The sequence below is a fragment of the Protopterus annectens genome, chromosome 9.part0, assembly GCF_019279795.1.
Source record: "Protopterus annectens isolate FY-2018-M chromosome 9.part0, PAN1.0, whole genome shotgun sequence".
NCBI lineage: Eukaryota > Metazoa > Chordata > Ceratodontiformes > Protopteridae > Protopterus > Protopterus annectens.
The window spans coordinates 29,283,906-29,304,750 of record NC_056743.1 but is presented as its reverse complement, the minus strand read 5'-3'; positions in this window follow the sequence as shown (position 1 = coordinate 29,304,750).

The window sequence follows — 20,845 nt, the reverse complement described above, 5'->3', positions numbered from 1 at the left end:
TCCCTACCCCCAATTCCCACCCACCCCAGGGGTCCTACCTTTATACTCTCTAACCATACCCCTTCCTCTTCCCATTACTCTCTAACCACACCTCTTCCTCTTCCCATTACTCTCTAAACATACCTCATGCTCTTACCATGTCTCTTCAAACACACTCTTCCCACTACCTTTACTCTCTAAACACTCTCCAGTTACTCAACTGCACTAATATCAACCTCTCACTACTCTCCTCTTATCACACCACACCCTACTCCCTTCTTTCATCTCCACCCAGTAAATTTCTTTCTTCTACCTACATAGAATCTATATCTATTCATATAATGAATAAACAACCCATCCCATCGTTTATCCCACTCTTATTCACACTCTCACTACTACCTCCTTTAATCCTCACCCATCTATACACCTCCTTTAAAAACCCACTAGGCCCATACCTAAACTACCCCAAGAAAGAAACCAACTGTCCAAACTCCCCTTTCCATTTTATTCATGCTAATATAACATCCTCTTCTAACTACATACTTCCTAAATACCATAGAACACTACACAGAAAATACAACAATCTAAACCCCAGGAAAGGTCTACCTCTATACAGCAGTATCCCCAACCCAAACTATCTAAGCCTACTACTCTCTTTAAAGGATGGTGACATCCACCCTAACCCAGGCCCTCCAACAACTCCTATCTCTCTCCTCAACCTCAAAGAATCACCTACTCAAGCCCTCTCTAAACCATCAAACTCCCTTTTAATTGCTCATCTTAATATACGTAGCATAGACAATAAAGTAACTCAACTCCAAGCTCTAACTGAAATCTATCCCTTTGATATTCTCTGCTTAACATAAACTTGGTTAAAACCTGTAGCCAAAGACAATGAAATCATCCCACCTGGGTATAATATCCTGAGACTAGACCGAACATCCAAGAAAGGTGGAGGGGTTGCTATCCTATATAAATATAGCTTACAATTAACCACTCATAACTGTAAACCACCTTTAGACTCCAATGCAGAAATTCTTATCTCCAAACTGCATCTTAACAATTCCAAATCCATCTATATTATCTCTATATATCTACCTCCTGGTAACAACACTGCCACCATGGAAAACATACTTTGCTGGCTTTCCCAAAACCTGCCTCAAGAAACCATAATCCTAGGCAACACAAACACTGACTGGATCTGCTTCTGCAGCAGCCTCCCCACAAACCATATTAACCTATATGGGTATTCCCAAACCATTACCTCCCCTACCAGGATAAATAAATCTAACAAGAAATCAAGCTTATTAGACTGGATTCTCATAAACCATCATCCTCACATTTATGACTCAGGAACTCTCCCTGATGATTTAAGTGACCACTCTCTTACCTATATCATCAGACATAAAATCAACTTTCCAATTCCAACATCGGTCAAAAATATCAGATCTAAAAAGTACTTTAACCCTGAACTTTTACAGATGCAACTAAGAGCGTGCAACTGGTCCCCCTTACAAAACCTCCCATTAGATGAAGCCGTTAGTTACTTTAACTCCAACTTCCTTGCCATTCTCAACCACCATGCCCCAACCAGATTAATTAGAATTAAAACCAAATATGCTCCATGGCTTTCAAAAGAAACCAAACATAAAATAAATCTTAGAAACAATCTTTGGGCAAAATGGAGGAAGACAAAAAAACCCTATAGACCAACTAACATTTAGACAGCTAAGAAATGAAACCAAGAAAGCTATAATATCTGATAAAAGAAACTACTACCTGCAATCCCAACAAGCTAATCAAAACAAAATGCAAAAATTTTGGACTAGCATTAACCAACTACCCCATCCACTACTCCAAACCCTCAAAACACTGACCACAAAAAAAACAATGAATACAGCTAACGCTTTTAATTCCTTTTTTACTGATGCTATACAAACACTAGCTAGTCAACTATCACCAAACAACTTCACTCTACCTTCCTATAAATCAACCTCACCCCCTACTTTTCATATTCAACCTGTCCCAACAACCTATATCCTGACCCTTCTACAGAAACTAAAACCATGCTCACCCTCAGCAGACCAACTACCTGTTGAATTCCTACAGCAATCCGCCAAAGCTATTGCTTATCCCATTTCTATCTTGATCAATAGAACTATTACCAAAAGTCATATCCCCAGTTTATGGAAAATTTCCCATATTATCCCCCTCCATAAAGGAGGACAATCCACTGAACTCTCCAACTACCGCCCCATTGCATTGCCCTCCTCTCTCCTTTGGCAAAGATCATGGAGAAATGTATTCACAAACAATTACTTGACCACCTAACACAAAATAACTTACTATCCAACTGTCAACATGGTTTCAGACCGTCACATAGCACTACTACTGCCCTTCTTTCCTTCGCAGATTGTATCAACAAAAACCGCAATCTAAACAAGCTATCTTAGCACTATTTATTGAGTTGTCTAAAGCTTTTGACATGGTAAATCACCAAATTCTCATCAAAATACTGAAATCTCTGTCACTAGATACATCTTCTATAAAGTGGTTCCAGTCCTACCTTGATAAAAGACAACAGGCTGTACTATGGCACAAGTCTCTCTCAACTCACCTGCCAGTCAACCTTGGTGTCCCTCAAAGGTCTATCCTAGGCCCTCTACTTTTTTCCATATTTATTAAATGACCTTCACCTTGCCATTCCCCAAACCACATGTATACAACATGCAGATGACTCCACACTGATATGCTCAGCCCCCTCCTCTTCTGAACTTCTCTCTCTTACCCAACAAGTATTTAACACAGTACAGCAATGGTTCACACAGATGCCTTCTCCTAAACCCCAAAAAGACTAAACTCTTCCTCTTCTCCCCTACTAAGAAGTCCCCCCCTCTGGATTTCTCAGTTAACTCTACCAACAAAACTATTATATCCCCAGAACCAACCACCACACTATTGGGTATCACCACTGACAACAATCTGAACTTTGATATCCATATTAACAATACTATAAAAACTGTCAACAAAAAACTAGGCTCTCTTTATAGGATAAAATCCTTCCTCTTACCTTCAGCTAAAACCACTATAGCACACACTCATCTAATCTCATCTCTTCTTTATGCCTCACCCATTTTTACTAACCTATTTAAAAATAATCTTAACAAATTGGAAATGTCATACAATAACATTGCCAGATTTGCTACAGGCAACCCATTTAAAACCCATCATTGCATTAATTTAAAGCAGCTGGGATGGCTTGAACTACAAAATCTGATTAAATTCCAGCAACTATCTATAGCCCACAACACTCTTTACAAACCTTCCAAAACTCCTATTCTATCCACACTCATCACTCCCTATAAAAACCTGAAATCCTTAAGGTCTTCTCAGAGACTTCTAGTCCATACCACTAAACCAAACAACAAGGCTGGAGACTCCCTTTTTTCTAATATTGTTGGAAAAGCCTGGAATCTCCTCCCCAGTGAACTCTCCTCACTTCCCTCAGTATCATGCTTCAAAAACAAATTGAAAGTGTTCCTCAGAACTCACTGGTTATGCCCCTGTACTAAGCCTGACTAGTTTATGTGTCTCTTAATACTTTGCTCCTTCTACTCATTAACTGTAAGTCCCTCCTTATTAACCATTATACTATCTACCTCTAGAATATCTTGATTGTACTAACATGCTATGTTATGCCTGAATTCTGCACTGCTAAATTTACTGTGATAACCTGTAATATGTATTGTAAATAGGATTATTCTACACTGCAACATTTACTGTGATAACCTGTAATATGTTTTGTAAATAGGATTTTTTTTTTTGTTTTGTTTAATGTTTCCTTATTTGTTATTGTGTTAATTTCATTGTTCTTGGAGCTTATCTCCCCCGGGCCTCTACTGAAAATGGACATGTATCCAGTTAGACTAGCCCGGTCAACAAATGTAAAGTAAAATAAAATAAATAATAAAAATAATAAAAATCACTCATGACTACCTAAAGGTACTGCTGCTCAGTGCTAGGAGTTTGAATAGAAAGCTGCAGTCCCTGTAAAGCACTCCTCACCCTAGAGAACACAGACATATGTGCAGTCGCGGAAACATGGTTCCAAACCGTGGAAAGCACTGCCATTATCAAAGGGTACAATGCCTTTCGTACATTTCGATCCCCCTCAGCTCAGAATAAAACAAAGGGAGGAACTGTCTCGGTGTTCATAAAGGACAAGTACACTGCTAGACTGGTCCAACAACATGACACAATTGAGCTGCTCCATGCCCAACTAACCACACTAGCTACAGATTTCCCTGACAGAGTTTGAAAAAACACACCACCTACCTAACCTACTGGAATCTCTTAACATTCAGCCTAATACCATACTTATAGGTGACTTCAATTACCCTTTCATAAACTGGTTATATGACCCATAATTCACTTGCTCAGTGGTTTTTGGACTTCATCAATGCAAATATACTGGTGCAACTAGTTAGCTCTCCAAACAGAGCTACAAATATTCTAAACCTAGTACTCATGAACATGGGGGAATGCTGCTCCCTGCAATTCATCAACTCCTCCCTGGTAAGATCTGACCTAAAATTATCTCCTTTAGTATTAAAACTAAGCCAGAACCCCCATCAACTCCATAAGTTCATGGTAAGTACTAGGCTATTGGTCCTAGGGCCTATATAAGCCTAGCCAAAAAGGTACCCTGGGTTTTGCTACCCAAAAAAAGTATTTTCCTCTGCCCCTGTCGAGCAGAGCCACAGAGGTGATCCCCGGGGTGAATTTCCTATTTCCCATCCAACCATCAAGATTTTTCTTGAAGAGTGCTAAAGAGGAGCTTTGTTTGATATAGATAGGTAGTTTGTTCCAGAGTATGGGAAGTCTCTGGGGCAGGAATCTATCCCTCCAGCATGTTCTGTTTATTGTGGTGACAAGGTTTAGGTCCCTAGAGAATGTAGCTCGGAGGGATTGGGATTTCTTTAAGTGGAGCATGTCCAACAACTCTGGGTTTGACATAGCTTTGTATGTTAGGCAGAGATCGTCTCTGAGTAGGCGATACGTGACAGAGTAAAGCTGGAGTTTTTTGAGAAAGTCTGCATAGGGTTCATAGGTTGGTACTAGGCTATCGGCCCTAGGACCTATACAAGCCTAGCCATAACAATTCCTTGGCTATTTCTTCCCACACTATTTACTTCTCTGGACCCCTGTCTAGCAGGGTGACTGACGTGATCCCCCGGGTGTCAGTCGCCCTGCAGTATTCCACTTTATGAGGTATTTCTGCGGCCTTTCCATTTGTTGTAGATGTCTTGTGAGGTACATACCAAAAGGGGTGTTGTACTCTATAACGGGTCTAATGAGTAATGAGTAGAGGGGGAACAATGACCTCTTTTTTCCTGGATGAGAAACCTTCTGTGATGAGGTGTGCCACGTAGAAGGATTTCCTGACTACTGTGGCGATGTGATTATCAAAGGAGAGACTACTGTCCACCTGTATCCCAGGGTCTCATCAAACTTTCGTTGTTAAGTAGACTACCACTTATGTGGTAGCTCATGGGTACAGAGTTTTTAACAAAGGGGATGACAATGCACTTTTTGGTACTGAGCTTGAGGCCATGGCTTTGTCACCAGGCATCTGTCTCAGTAAGACCCTTTTGTAGGATGTCCACATCGTTAGGAGTTTTGATTATGGCTCCTAGCTTGCAGTCATCTGCAAACTTCATTAGCCAAAGACCTTCTGTGTTAGCCTGCACTTCAGTAAAGTAGATACCAAACAGGAGAGGACCCAGGACTGAACCCTGTGGTAATCCACTTGTCACTGGTCTGAAGTTGGATTTGGAGTCTGCTACTTTCACAGTGTGGGTTCTCTCAGTGAGCCAGTTGGCAACCCATCTTGTGATATAGGGATTTATACCTAGTTTAGTGAGTTTAGTTTTAGTGTTGATAGCTTTGGCAAGATCTAGATAGGCTGTGTGAACCACCTTACCCTCGTCTATGGCTTTGGTGACTGCTTCAAAGAAGTCAATCAGGTTTAGGAGACATGATCTGCCTTTTACTAACCTAAACTGGGTGGGGTCCACAGTTTGGAGATTACCAATGCCTTTGTTTATAATATCCATGATGATACGTTCCATGGTCTTGCATACCAGGCTCGTCAGGCTAATGGGGAGGTAGTTCCCAGGGTCATTGGTGGCTCCCCCTTTGTGGAGTGGGATAACCATCGCTGTGCCCCATTCAGTGGGCACAAAGCCTGAGGTGAGGCTATGACTGAACATGGTGCTTAAGTGGGGTGCCAGTTCATTCTGTAGTTCATGTAGAACGCAGCCTGGGATGTTGTCAGGTCCCATGGATGCTGTGTTCTTGGCTTTGGAGAGTGTGGTTTTTAGCTGTGCAGCCATGATTACAGGAACTTTGCATTCTTCCGGTATAGAGATGGATCCTTTAGGGGATGAGAGGGGGGTAAAGTTAGCACTGAACCTATCTGCCAGGATGTTAGCAATATCAGTTGGTTCTGTACATTTAGTGCCATTGTGCTGTAACTCAGAGCAGATCTGAGTGTTGCCATTGAGATTCTTGACATAGCTACAGAATGCTTTGTGGTTATCTTTAGAATCAGTGGCAATTTTGTTTTGGTAACTAACTATGAAGGATTTTATGAGGGATCTCAGCTTCTTACTGAGGCTGACCAGGGAGTTCCTCCAATCATGACATTTTACTCTTTTTTGCAACACTTTCTTCTGTTGTAGAGTTTGTTTATGGCAGGGGACCACCAGATTGGCTTCCTTTTTCTGGAGGATAGCATTTTGGTTCTGTTAGGGATAGCATGATCCATGTCGTGGATGTCTAGGCTGAGAAGCTTGAGGTTGGATCTGACCTACGAGGAATTGACCTCTGGTGTGGAACACCGGTCACTCATGTTGGTAATGACCAGGTCTAGGATATTGCTGCCTCTGGTGGGCGTGTGTGGATAAGTTGATCCAAGGTGTTGGAATTTATGAATTCCAGAAAACGTTGAGCACAAGAGTTGGTACATGAGTAGTTTTCCAAGTTAATGGTGGGGTAGTTGAAATCGCCCATTATTAGGGTGTTGGGTTGCACCCTAATATTTTCCAGTTTGTCAGGAAATGAGGAGTGGAAATCCTGGGGCATGGTGGGGGATCTGTAGTAAGTTAAAATTTGGATTGCAGTCTTGCCCAGAGTTAGTTGCACTTGGATAATCTCGGATGCATTATGCTGAGCAGCTAGCCTGGAGGTGTGGATATCCTTAATGAATATGGACACGCCTCCACCTTTATTGTTTCAGTCCAGGTTAGGTGGCCGAAAGATGTGGTATGAATTATAGCCTGGTAATGCAGGGGTGCTCTCTGGAGCCTTGAACCAGGTCTATGTCACTGCACAACGTTGATGTTCTCCATTTTAAGGAATGCCTCGAGTGAATGCATTTTGTGGTTTAGACTTCTAGCATTGAGTAGCATTACCCTCAGATTTTGCTTGCTTGTACCTGCTACAGTGGTGGATCTGTCATTTGAACCTTGCCTAAAAAAGGCACTATAGGGGTGGCAAGAGCCTTAGCCAGTATCCGGAATCCCAAGGGTGACAGGTGCAGGCCATCTCTGGCAAAACATCATGGTCTGTCGATCATGTCATCCCAGGAAAACAGATACTTTTTCCCCTTAGAATGACACCAGAAGCTTAGCCAATTGCTGAAGTCAATCATTTTGTCCTTGTACTAAGGTATCATTCTGGGTGATGGCAGGATGCTACTCAGGGCTAGGGTCATACCTGCCTGGGCTACAAGATCGGAGAGCTCCTCCATGTCTCTTTTCATGTAGTCCAGGTAGGTACATCTCAGGTCATGCACACCAACATACACAATGACAGAGTCATATTTGTACTTGTTGTGGAGTAACATGAGTGCGTGCGTTATGTGATGGATTCTGGCACCCGACAGGCAGCTGACAGTAACTTTCTCCTTGTTTAGCCTGGTGAGTGGAACATCACTGTGCCTGACTATAGAGTCACCTATGACTAGAGTGCTGGGTATGTTGTTATGCCTTATAGGCTGTGGTTGAGTGGCACACTGAGTTTGTAGGCTATGTGTCATTTGGGTTGTGTTGGGGGGTGGATGTTGCTTGCGTTTCTGCTTTGGAGGTCTGTGTTGCTTGAACAGATTTTTATTGAGATCCTCCGCGAATGTAGGTGTGTGTTTTGTGTTGTTATGTGTGTGTTTTGATGGTGTAGGTTTTGAGGGACTATGTGATGAGTATGGTGTGGTGCAAGTGTTTACCTTCTCCTCTTCACTGTCTAGTCCAGTCTTGGGTGAAGAGAGCTTTGCTTCCAGTTTGGCTATAAAAGTGCATCTCTCACAGGGTGTAGTGTTGGGTGGTAGGAGGAGATGGTTGTCTGTGTACATGAGGCAATTATTGCATTGCCCCAAGATGCCCAGATTCATCAGGTAGACAGGAGAAAACAGGGAGCTGACCCTTAGACATGCCTGGATAGGTGCTTATTTATTAAGTACTAAAAACGGCTTCCCTCTAGACAAGTGAGGAAAGTTGAGTGCTGTAGTAATTTGTAGCTTATTTAGTGCTTACAATGAGTTCTGAACAAGTGCTGAGCTCAAAGAAACAGATCTGAGTGCTAAAACTAAAATACTGGCTAGTTCTAAGGGAAAATTTGAAGAGCAGACTTTACTGCGCTGGGAACAGTTTAGCCCTAGCTATGCAGCGATGCATAAAGTGTATTTTTTTTAATATACCAGTAGCAAATGAGCAAACTGATTTAAACCAATTAACCAATAAAAAGCTAAAAACTGAGCCCCGTTCCAACAGTCTTCGATCAGACAAGTTATAACTGCACACTCCTGCCACTAGGGTGCAGGGGAACCTTCTCCAAAAAAAGATGGTCTGGATTAGTGCTCAAGTTATACAAACAGAGCTAGATTCAGCAGGTATGAATTTAGTCTATGCTACAGCAAACAAGGCGTACCAATTTCAGAAAGAAGCAGTTCAAATAAGCAGGCACAATAAGCCTTTAACCAGAAACTCCCAGCTCAGAAGGGAAGAATCTACCCTCCCCTCCCACAAGAGTGCAGACCCTCTCCTCCCACAAGAGTGCAAACCACATCTTCTTAATGTAAAATAACTGGCCTAAAGCCCAAGTGCTTAAACCAGAACTAATACACTTTTAGAATAACAGACATTGAGCCTTCAATCAGCAATTCCCAACTTAGAAGGATGTAATCGACCTGTCCTTCCACAACAGTGCAGACCACACACCTTCTTAATGTAAAACAACTGGTCTGAAGCACAAGTGCTTAAACCAAAAGGCTTAGAATAGCAGTTACAATTTAATCAGGCTACTACCAAGCAGTAATAAATGAAGCAAACCTAACCTAACCTAAACTAAACCTGCTGCTGCTCTAGACCTGGACAAAGCTTTCCACACAACACCCCCCCCACTCAGCCATCATAGACAAACTTACTGAGTTAGGCATAAATCCCTACATCATCAGATAGATAGCCAACTGTCTCACTGACAGGACACGTCCAGATACGATAAGAAACATGTTACTAGCAGTGTCCCACAGGGCTCAGTACTGGGACCCCTCCTGTTTGGTATATACTTCTTTGAAGTGAAGGCCAATGTTGGGAGCCTCTGGCTCACCAAGTTCTTTGATGAATGTAAGCGGAGAGAAATCACTGAATTCTCAGAATATGTTGATATCCTAAAACCGGCCTAAAATGACAAAGGACTGGTACCAAAACTATGGTCTGAGACTAAATGCTAAAAACTGTGTAATCATACACTTTGATAAAACAGATATCCCTCCAAATTATAATATTGATAGCACACCCCTAAAAGCAGACCCAGTGATGAGGGATCTAGGAACACAGATTATTACTGACTTAAACGTTGACCACCAGGCAGCTACAGGAGTGAGGAAATCCTTCCAAGTGGCTCAACTTATAAGTAAAGCATGGCAAAAATATCAAAAGGACGTCACAGTACCATTGTACTCGGCCCTCAGCAGGCCCATAATTGAGTATAATGCTTCCTTCTTCATGTACCTAACCAGCCACTTAATACCAATTGGGGGCTGCCCAAGAGGTTTCTCATTAAAAAAAAATACAAAGCATAACACCCATGTTTTATGCCGACTGTGTAAAGGCCTCATCCATTTACTCCATTTTGTATCTTTTATTGAGAGAGGACTTATGCCTGACCTACAAGGCATTCTCTGATCCAGCCGTGATAAAACTGTTACATATTCACAAGAAAAATTATATGAAGGCGATCATTCCATGGACCTGAACCTTATTTGTGACCCTAACAGAACTTGCTGGAGAGACAGATTCATATCCCAAAGACTATCTTGTCTATGGAATAAACTTTCCATCTTCGTAAAGCAAAGCCTGTCCCTCACTCTCTTCAAAAAGAATTTGGATAAACGGATGGGGAACTGTAAATTCATTCCTGGGGTACTGCTCATGTCCCTTAAGGACACAGGCAATCTATAAAATAACTCAGGGCTCCAAGACCAAAGACCCACTACCCTGATACTACCACATCTCATATCTGGGGAATTAAGACAGACTATTGTCATTTCCTGGGGATTACCGACTAGGCTTGTAAAGACTCTTGTGCCATTAGCCTAGTAATCACCTATGAAACTATGAACAAACTGGTTAAAACTCCATCAATATTTAAAATGATCCCACCTCAGAAAATGATGGAGAGATTGTCATGAAAGCTTCTTCTTTAATGGAATAATGCAAAAATCTGTACTTTCCCAGCGTCTCGCAGCATGAAGTGCATTCATCCCCCAAAAAAGTGTGAGGATTCTTCTATCAGAATCCATGTTGCTAATTTCTGGACCTGTTCACAGTCAGTTGATTGAATACTGCCATTCTGTCAAGTTTCAAGAAGGTGATAACAAAACCAAGAAGCTTGTATATGAGATGCAAAGTGTAAAGTTAGCAGACCTGATCAATCTTCCTGCAGATGTTTTTTTGACTACTTTCTCTAACTTTCAATGTTGTACGGTTTTCTGATAATTCTCCCTGCATTCTCCTCCTTGGCTTTTCTGCTAATTCTTTCTCTCCTCATTCATTATACCTTCCTTTCCTAACAAATCTCATTTAAGTCTTGGTTTTAAATTTGCCCTCCCTCCCTGCCACCTCCTAACTATCTGACACGATGCTCAACTGCTCTCTCCCTCCCTTCCCTCCACTATGTCTCTTTACTTAATGCTGCAGTTTTCACCTTCACAGGGGTCTCTCACTAAACGAGCACCATTATTCTTGTTTTTCTTATTTTTTGTTAGCGGAAATATTCATCATTCTTTTATGCAGACTTCTCAGAAAAATGGTACAGTTTCTTGTAAGTCAAGCTTCCACTAACCTCATGTTATTGCTTAGGTATACTGTTTAACCTGTCATATCCTATGGATATACCACTCGAGTTGTACATGAATAAATTGTTTTTCTTCTGACTCCCCAGCCAAATTTTTGCATATTACATTGGCCATTACAGTCAGTTACGGTTTGTACTTTAGATAGCTTGTTGTTTGTACTGCACTGGACTCTACTGTGGATGAGTTCTGCCCAGTTACATCTTTCAAGAAGCAAAAATAAAGAAGTAATTTCACTAAATGCACTGACTTAGTTTTTAATTCAAATGCCTGGTGTTTGAAATTGTCTGGTTTTTTTTTTTGTATATTATTTTCCCTTTGTGAACTACGTACTGTTTGAAGTGAACAAAGGATAAATTAAAGCAAGTTAGAATTTTGAGAGGCATGTTGAAGAAAGAACATCTCCACTGAAAGGCATTGTTAGGAAACAGGAAAAAACATAGACTGAAGCTTGTAAAAATAGTACGACGTTTACAAATCCAAATAAAAGTGTGTGCATAAGACAAAGGTTTTATAAAACATTCTTACCGTTTCACTGTGTGCATCAGAAACACAGGTGTATGTGTTTTGCAGTTTGTAAATTTTAGCAAGCTTTAAGATCACAGATAACATTAATATTTGGTGCATCTACTATCTACAATTCTGACCCTTTAATGAATTTTTAGTATTTTTTTCTGCAACAAGGACTAAGTACACACGTCTAAACATATAACAAACATGCCAATGTTTAACTCATTTCCTCCAGTGTAGCCCTGGAAGCTTCTACTTTAACTTCTAACAATTACATTCTTAGCCTTTTAACAAAAAAAGCTATAATCTCACAAATAATAGTTAAGTTAGTGTTCCTAAAGATGGTTAAATGGCACAAACTAATCTTTACAAAAGTGGCATACATTAGATCCTACAACTGAAACTGTAAAAGTCAGAATAAACAAAGTAAATATACTAATGTTTTAATGTTGTGAACTTACAATAACTCAGTAACTGTACATCAGAGCATGTGTACGCACCTTTAAGAGGCATTTCCAGATATAGCACTTTCATATAAATATAGAGCACGTCCAGGCAGCAGTGCCATTTTAAGAGAACAGCCAGAGTGTTAACATGTATGAGTGTGGTTACAAAGCCTAATTTCTGAAGCTTTTGTGTGTAATAAAGCTGCTTGAACCGACCCCATGAATGTTCGTCTGTTTTATCCTGACCAGACGAGCGACAGTAACTATGCAAGCTGTACTGTCAGCAGCATTGTGTTCACCCATATGTGAGCTTTCATAAGGGGCTAACCAGTTCTGTCGGTGTTGTCTGTTGAGATATTTAGAGACATATAAAAATGATGAAAATATAAATAAATGGTATATGAACACCATTTACTCTCTCCCTTCTTCTGCATTCTACCGTGGTAAAGTATTAATGTACTCATGCTGTCCAACATGAAACCTTTCCATAGTCTGTATGTAACATGGTTCTGCAATTAATAACGTAAACATGAACATGCTTTATTAGGCACCTAGAAGTGTCATTAGGTTTATTGTATAGAAACATCTAGAAGCATCAGTTAAACCTGTAAATAAAAATAAGTGGTCAATGTGCCCAAACACACTGGTAAACTCAAAAGATAGGCACAGCAGATCAGCAAGAGATGTTTATTTTCACTCCACGATACAAACATCACAGAACAGAAACAAAAACAATAATGCTGCTATAGTTCTCAGCGCGTTTTCGTCGACTTGCACTTCATCGGTTTTTCCGATAAACTAAACTAAATAAAGAAGTAGTAACAGATAAGCCAAAAAGTGATATTTATAATTAGTGTTTTAAAAAACGTATATTTCCATATGACTCCTTTAAACTCCTATGAACACTTATAATCATACTAGTGTAGACTTCAATATGAACCACCAGTAATTTGTTAATTTATACAAATATTACTATTAATTTTTTCTTCTCTCATCATGGATATTTTACCTATATTATTACTTTATCCTAAAGTCATCTTTTCAAACTTTTAAGCTTTAACACACTACTCAAACTACAATTTTCATTTATACCTGGTAAGTTGTATGCATTAAGCCTAATCTGCCAAAACAACTCCAGTTCCTCTAATTTCAGTGGTGTAGGGCCACCTCTTACATCTAGATCTGGTTGATCAATCACTAGAAATTTAAAGCAATGCCCAGGAAACTCCACTACATGTTTAGCTAGGGCATTATCTTGTTTATTCTTGCTGATGGCATAAGAATGCTCATACATACGATCCCGGAGTCTTCTCTCCGTCTTACCTATATAAAATGCTTGGCATCCCTGGCATTGGGCCAGGTACACCACCATTCTAGTGTTACAGTTAGTCCTACATTTCAACTTATACTGGACATTGTGTACAAAAAATCTATTAGATTCCATTAGTAACTTACAAAGGTTACAATTTTGGCATTTGTACATACCAGCAATTTTTTACTGTTTTTTTCTTACGTTGTTCATATAGTGCCTTCAAGTTCATCCCTTTCCTAAATGTAGTGACTGGATATTCTCCTAATTTGCTTGATATATTAGGGTTACTTGCAAAAATAACCCAATTTTTTCGTAGTATGCCTATACAATGGTAACTAAATGTGTTGTAAGTTGTAATAAACTTTGTTTCTGGTAAATCAAGTGTGGCAAGGGCTCTCAAATTTATTAAAGAGGAGTTTCCCATGTTATTTAATATAACTTCTTGTGTGGTGACAATCTTGTCCATAGACAAAATAGGTTTATACATTCCCTTTACACGTTTGTCACTTACTTCCAAAATCAATCCTGAGATTAATTCCTAAGGATAACCTCTCTGTGCGAACATCCTTCCCAAGAGTTGACATTCCTCTTGGAAATCGTGCTCTGTAGAAATTATACGAGCTGCCCGCACTGCCTTTGACAACTGAGCATTTTTGATAAAAAGGATGGCAGCTCGTGAAATGTAAAAACGTGTTCGGATATGTTTCCTACCTATATATTTTAGCCTCATAACATTCCTGATTAAAATTTTTTGTTAAGCAGATATCTAGGTAGGCTATTCTATAAGTGTCAAAAGTGGAAGTGAACCGAAAAAAATCAGTTGAGGAATTAAAGGTGTTTAATATTGCTTCACCCAACCTTTTGTCACCATCAAGCAAGATAAAGATGTCATCCAAAAACCGTGTATAGAAAACTAGTTTAGTTTTGATATTGTCATTTTTGAACACATACTCAGACTCCCAGTGGGCCATCACTAAATTAGCTATACTAGCTCCACATGGAGAGCCCATAGCCACGCCTGTTTTCTGAAGAAAGAAGTTGTCACCAAACATGAAGAAATTATTATATAAAACAATTCCCAAAAGTTCTTTCACAAGTGAAATTTCCTCTGTTGTAGCCCTATTCCTAACCATAACTCGGGTTACCCATTCTATTCCAGTATCTTGTGGTATACTGGTATAGAGATCCTTAACATCCACAGTAAGGAAGTTATGGTTAAGGTTAAAATCTAACTCATTCAACTTCTCTAAAAATGACCAGGAATCTTTACAAATTTGTGACTCCAGTTTCACAAATTTTTGTAAAATGGAATCGATCACCTTTGCACAGGGGTAAGTAGGTGACCTACGTCCGTCCACAAGAGGTCTCATAGGTGGATTCCTCAAGTCTTTATGTATTTTTGGAATTCCAAAAAGGTAGGGGTATCTTGGAAACTGCGTAGACATGTAATTAAATATATTTTATTCAATTCGCCCCTCTATAAACATATCTGGTAAACTCTTCTTTATTCCCAAATATGCTTGATTAATCTCTGAACGAGAACTAATTTCGTAAGCGGCGTCATCCAACAAGTCTACCATTCAATTATAATAATCCATATTGTCAAAGATTACTAGTCCCCCTCCCTTATCAGGTTTACAAACTCTAATGTCATGTAATTTAATGAAATCCAAAAATTCCTTCTCCTTCTGTAAAGTAGTGTCATTAGTATGAACTTTACCCCTGTGTTTAACATTAAAGCGAATGTCTAGTTCGCACATTTGTTCAAACACTTGAATAAGTGGATGAAGAGGTGGGTTAAAAGTACTTGAAATTCTAAACTGGTCATTTTGTACTGTGGTTAAATTTGAACCCATCATCAGGTTAAAATTCAATTTCCTCATGAAAGTTTTAAGATCTACAATTGTTCTAACTAAGTCACAGTTTTGTTTTGGAACATATGTGTTACCCTTGGAAAGGAAGTCTACCATATCTAAACTTATACTGGTGGAAGAAAAGTTATAGACTTTAAAATCATTTACTCTATTAGTAATTATTATGGGTTCACTTCCCATAGATGCTGAGTCAGCTAAACATGTATAATGACTAGTAGTCACAAGTCTCAGAATCTTCGGAGGGTAGGAGATCACATAAATCTTTAACAATCCGACTTCTATGCTGCACTGAATTGTCATACTGTTCATTAATCCCATATGATATTAAAGTCAAATCTTGTTTTTCTCCTAGATCTATTTCTTTTTCTTTTGATTTCTGTTGGACCATTGCTTGGGTCTCGTCCCCATTTGATTCCCCTCGTGAAAATTCTGTTTTTTTGTGTTACGCTGATTGTTAGTATTAGCCAGTCTTTCACTTCTCCTAATTTCTGTTTGACTTTGTCCGTCAGTTTGGTTAACTTCTTCATTTTCTTGTGCTACAGTGTTAGGCAAGCGGCTAGTGTGTTGTGGAGTAGGGAGCTGATTAGTATAACCAGTAATGGAACTTCTTTCAGGGGCAGTTTTCCATACTTGGGCTGTAGAAGGAATTGGATAAGCTTTCCCTTCCTTATACACTGTAATATCTCAATCTAACTTTTTAGCCTTATTATTTTTAAGTTTCACCAGGTACTGATCAATACTTGTAAAAATACAACTGTATTCATATTTGTACCTGGAAAAGTCACTATCAAGTTTTATCTTAGAATCTAATTCAGCCACTTGATTATTCAGTTCCTCCACCCAAATGGTGTAATGCTTGACTATACACTCAATCAACTCAAAGATGTGACACAATGTCAAAAGTAAAGTTATTGTTACCTCCTTCCCCTGCAGACTGTCATGTAAATCCTCCATTGGTGTCGGTAAGGCTGTTAGATTAGCTTGGTTGGTATTAGGACCCAACTCCTTCCTATTAGTCGTAGCAAACGAAAAGCGCTTTATTTTATTAAAAATTTTCTTTGTTTTATTGGTGTGCTTTGGCATTGCTGCTACCTGTCTTGTTTACTAGTTTTATTTTCATGCTTTTAATTGTTGGAGTTTGGAATGGCTTCTGGGTTAGCGAGCAATGAGACCAACAGCTTTGAACCAAACAAAACACCAGAAACGCTGAAGAGCTGTTATAGCGTTGCAGTAGCAACGCCAGCATCAGAAAAAGAATCTAATGTAAATCAACTAGATTTTCTTCTTACCAGAGTCGAGTCAATTTGTTTGAGACTCGACTATTTGGACAAACAACAGCAAGCGATCCAACAGAGCTTGCCACCATTAACAATTGATAAAACTACTGGATCACAACTTACGCGTCCAGTTGTACAGGCATCCACTGAAATGACTAATAGGAAGGAGTTGGGTCCTAATACCAACCAAGCTAATCTAACAGCCTTACCGACACCAATGGAGGATTTACATGCCACTAACCATTCGAAAGGATTATTGCCCCCTTAATGGACAAGAATGTAACCCTTCGGTTAATCTTTCAGGCAACCAAGCGAATATAGCGTTGTCTTTCAACCAACACGCTTTAACAGTACCGAGAGTCAACATGGATATCCAGCAAGGGAATAATTATTTAGCATTGCCTGACCTTTCTGCTTGGTTAGCGGAGATATTTTCTTTCACCATGGCCTCCCCTGGAATGGAGAGACAGTCTGCAGGGGAAGGAGGTAACAATAACTTTACTTTTGACATTGTGTCACATCTTAAAGCATTTGACAATTTATTATTGAAAGTTAAAAAACTGCAGCTGGAAATTTCTTATTTTAAAGAGTGCTTGAAATGTAGAATAGTGCCTAAAGGTTTAAGACACCACCAATTTCCTACTGGGTTGGTGCCTAATTCAGCTTTCCATCAGGAACCTTTGGGGCTGTTTGACCGCCAAGGCTTTGAGTTGATTGAGTGTATAGTCAAGCATTACACCATTTGGGTGGAGGAACTGAATAATCAAGTGGCTGAATTAGATGCTAAGATAAAACTTAATAGTGAAATAATGAAGAAGTTAACCAAACTGATGGACAAAGTCAAACAGAAGTTAGGAGAAGTGAAAGACTGGCTAATACTAACAATCAGCGTAACACAAAAAAACAGAATTTTTGTGAGGGGAATCAAATGGGGACGAGACCCAAGCAATGGTCCAACAGAAATCAAAAGAAAAAGAAATAGATCTAGGAGAAAAACAAGATTTGACTTTAATATCATATGGGATTAATGAACAGTATGACAATTCAGTGCAGCGTAGAAGTCGGATTGTTAAAGATTTATGTGATCTCCTACCCTCCAAAGATTCTAAGACTTGTGTCTACTAGTCATTATACAAGTTTAGCTGACTCAGCACCTATGGGAAGTGAACCCATAATAATTACTAATAGATTAAATGATTTTAAAGTCTATAACGTTTCTTCCACTAGTATAAGTTTAGATATGTAGATCTTAAAACTTTCACAAGGAAATTGAATTTTAACCTGATGATGGGTTCAAATTTAACCACAGTACAAAATGACCAGTTTAGAATTTCAAGTACTTTTAACCCACCTCTTCATCCACTTATTCAAGTGTTTGAACAAATGTGCGAACTAGACATTCGCTTTAATGTTAAACACAGGGGTAAAGTTCATACTAATGACACTACTTTACAGAAGGAGAAGGAATTTTTGGATTTCATTAAATTACATGACATTAGAGTTTGTAAACCTGATAAGGGAGGGGGACTAGTAATCTTTAACAATATGGATTATTATAATCGAATGGTAGACTTGTTGGATGACGCCGCTTACAAAATTAGTTCTCGTTCAGAGATTAATCAAGCATATTTGGGAATAAAGAAGAGTTTACCAGATATGTTTATAGAGGGGCGAATTGAATAAAATATATTTAATTACATGTCTACGCAGTTTCCAAGATACCCCTACCTTTTTGGAATTCCAAAAATACATAAAGACTTGAGGAATCCACCTATGAGACCTCTTGTGGACGGACGTGGGTCACCTACTTACCCCTGTGCAAAGGTGATCGATTCCATTTTACAAAAATTTGTGAAACTGGAGTCACAAATTTGTAAAGATTCCTGGTCATTTTTACAGAAGTTGAATGAGTTAGATTTTAACCCTAATCATAACTTCCTTACTGTGGATGTTAAGGATCTCTATACCAGTATACCACAAGATACTGGAATAGAATGGGTAACCCGAGTTATGGTTAGGAATAGGGCTACAACAGAGGAAATTTCACTTGTGAAAGAACTTTTGGGAATTGTTTTATATAATAATTTCTTCATGTTTGGTGACAACTTCTTTCTTCAGAAAACAGGCGTGGCTATGGGCTCTCCATGTGGAGCTAGTATAGCTAATTTAGTGATGGCCCACTGGGAGTCTGAGTATGTGTTCAAAAATGACAATATCAAAACTAAACTAGTTTTCTATACACGGTTTTTGGATGACATCTTTATCTTGCTTGATGGTGACAAAAGGTTGGGTGAAGCAATATTAAACACCTTTAATTCCTCAACTGATTTTTTTCGGTTCACTTCCACTTTTGACACTTATAGAATAGCCTACCTAGATATCTGCTTAACAAAAAATTTTAATCAGGAATGTTATGAGGCTAAAATATATAGGAAGGAAACATATTCGAACACGTTTTTACATTTCACGAGCTGCCATCTTTTTTATCAAAAATGCTCAGTTGTCAAAGGCAGTGCGGGCAGCTCGTATAATTTCTACAGAGCACGATTTCCAAGAGGAATGTCAACTCTTGGGAAGGATGTTCGCACAGAGAGGTTATCCTTCGGAATTAATCTCAGGATTGATTTTGGAAGTAAGTGACAAACGTGTAAAGGGAATGTATAAACCTATTTTGTCTATGGACAAGATTGTCACCACACAAGAAGTTATATTAAATAACATGGGAAACTCCTCTTTAATAAATTCGAGAGCTCTTGCCACACTTGATTTACCAGAAACAAAGTTTATTACAACTTACAACACATTTAGTTGCCATTGTATAGGCATACTACGAAAAAATTGGGTTATTTTTGCAAGTAACCCTAATATATCAAGCAAATTAGGAGAATATCCTGGCACTACATTTAGGAAAGGGATGAAGTTGAAGGCACTATATGAACAACGTAAGAAAAAAACAGCCAAAAATTGCTGGTATGTAGAAATGCCAAAATTGTAACCTTTGTAAGTTTATTTATTTATATTATTATTTATTTATTTATTTATTTCAGTTTGATAACCGGGGAGGTCCACTGGGCTCAGGAGCCCGTTTTCAGTGGAGGCCCAGGGAGAAAAGCTCCACATTACTTAGTAAAGATAAAAAACAGGTAAAATTAAATTTAAGATTCAAACATATGGGTACATTAAGATAGAACAGAAAACAATAGGTTTTATGAATACGGGTAAAATTGTCATACAGAGACAGTTATGAGGTACAATGGTTACATAGCGTATGAGTCATATATTAACATGGTTGGTTAATAAGGATATTTAGAATTTGAGTCTTGTTAGGGCAGAGTGGAAGACCAGAGACAGTATGGGGTACAATGGTAACATAGCATATGGGTCATAAATTAACATGATTGGTTAATAAGGTTATATAGAATTTGAGTTTTGTTGGGGCAGAGTGGAAGATCAAGTGTAAATTGTAGGGAGGGGGAAAAAGGGAGTGCAGACTATTTACAGTATTTACAATATATACAAAGGCAGCAGAAAGAAATAAGTAGAATCATGGAACAACGTGTAGGAAGAAGGAGTAGTATGGAGATACAATTAGTGTTGAGAGTAGAAGGCTAGGTGGGGAAAGTGCAGTTGCACTTCCTATTAGAGAATAAGTGGGAATGGAGTAGGGTTTTGAAGTTGTTAGGGATTTTAAGTTAGTAATGGAATCTAATAGATTTTTTGTACACAATGTCCAGTATAACTTGAAGTGCAGGGCTAACTGGAACACTAGAACGGTGGTGTACCTGGCCCAATGCCAGGGATGCCAAGCATTTTATATAGGTAAGACGGAGAGAAGACTCCGGGATCGTATGTATGAGCATTCATATGCCATCATGCCATCAGCAGGAATAAACAAGATAATGCCCTAGCTAAACATGTAGCGGAGTTTCCTGGGCATTGCTTTAAATTTCTAGTGATTGATCAACCAGATCTAGATGTAAGAGGTGGCCCTACACCACTGAAATTAGAGGAACTGGAGTTGTTTTGGCAGATTAGGC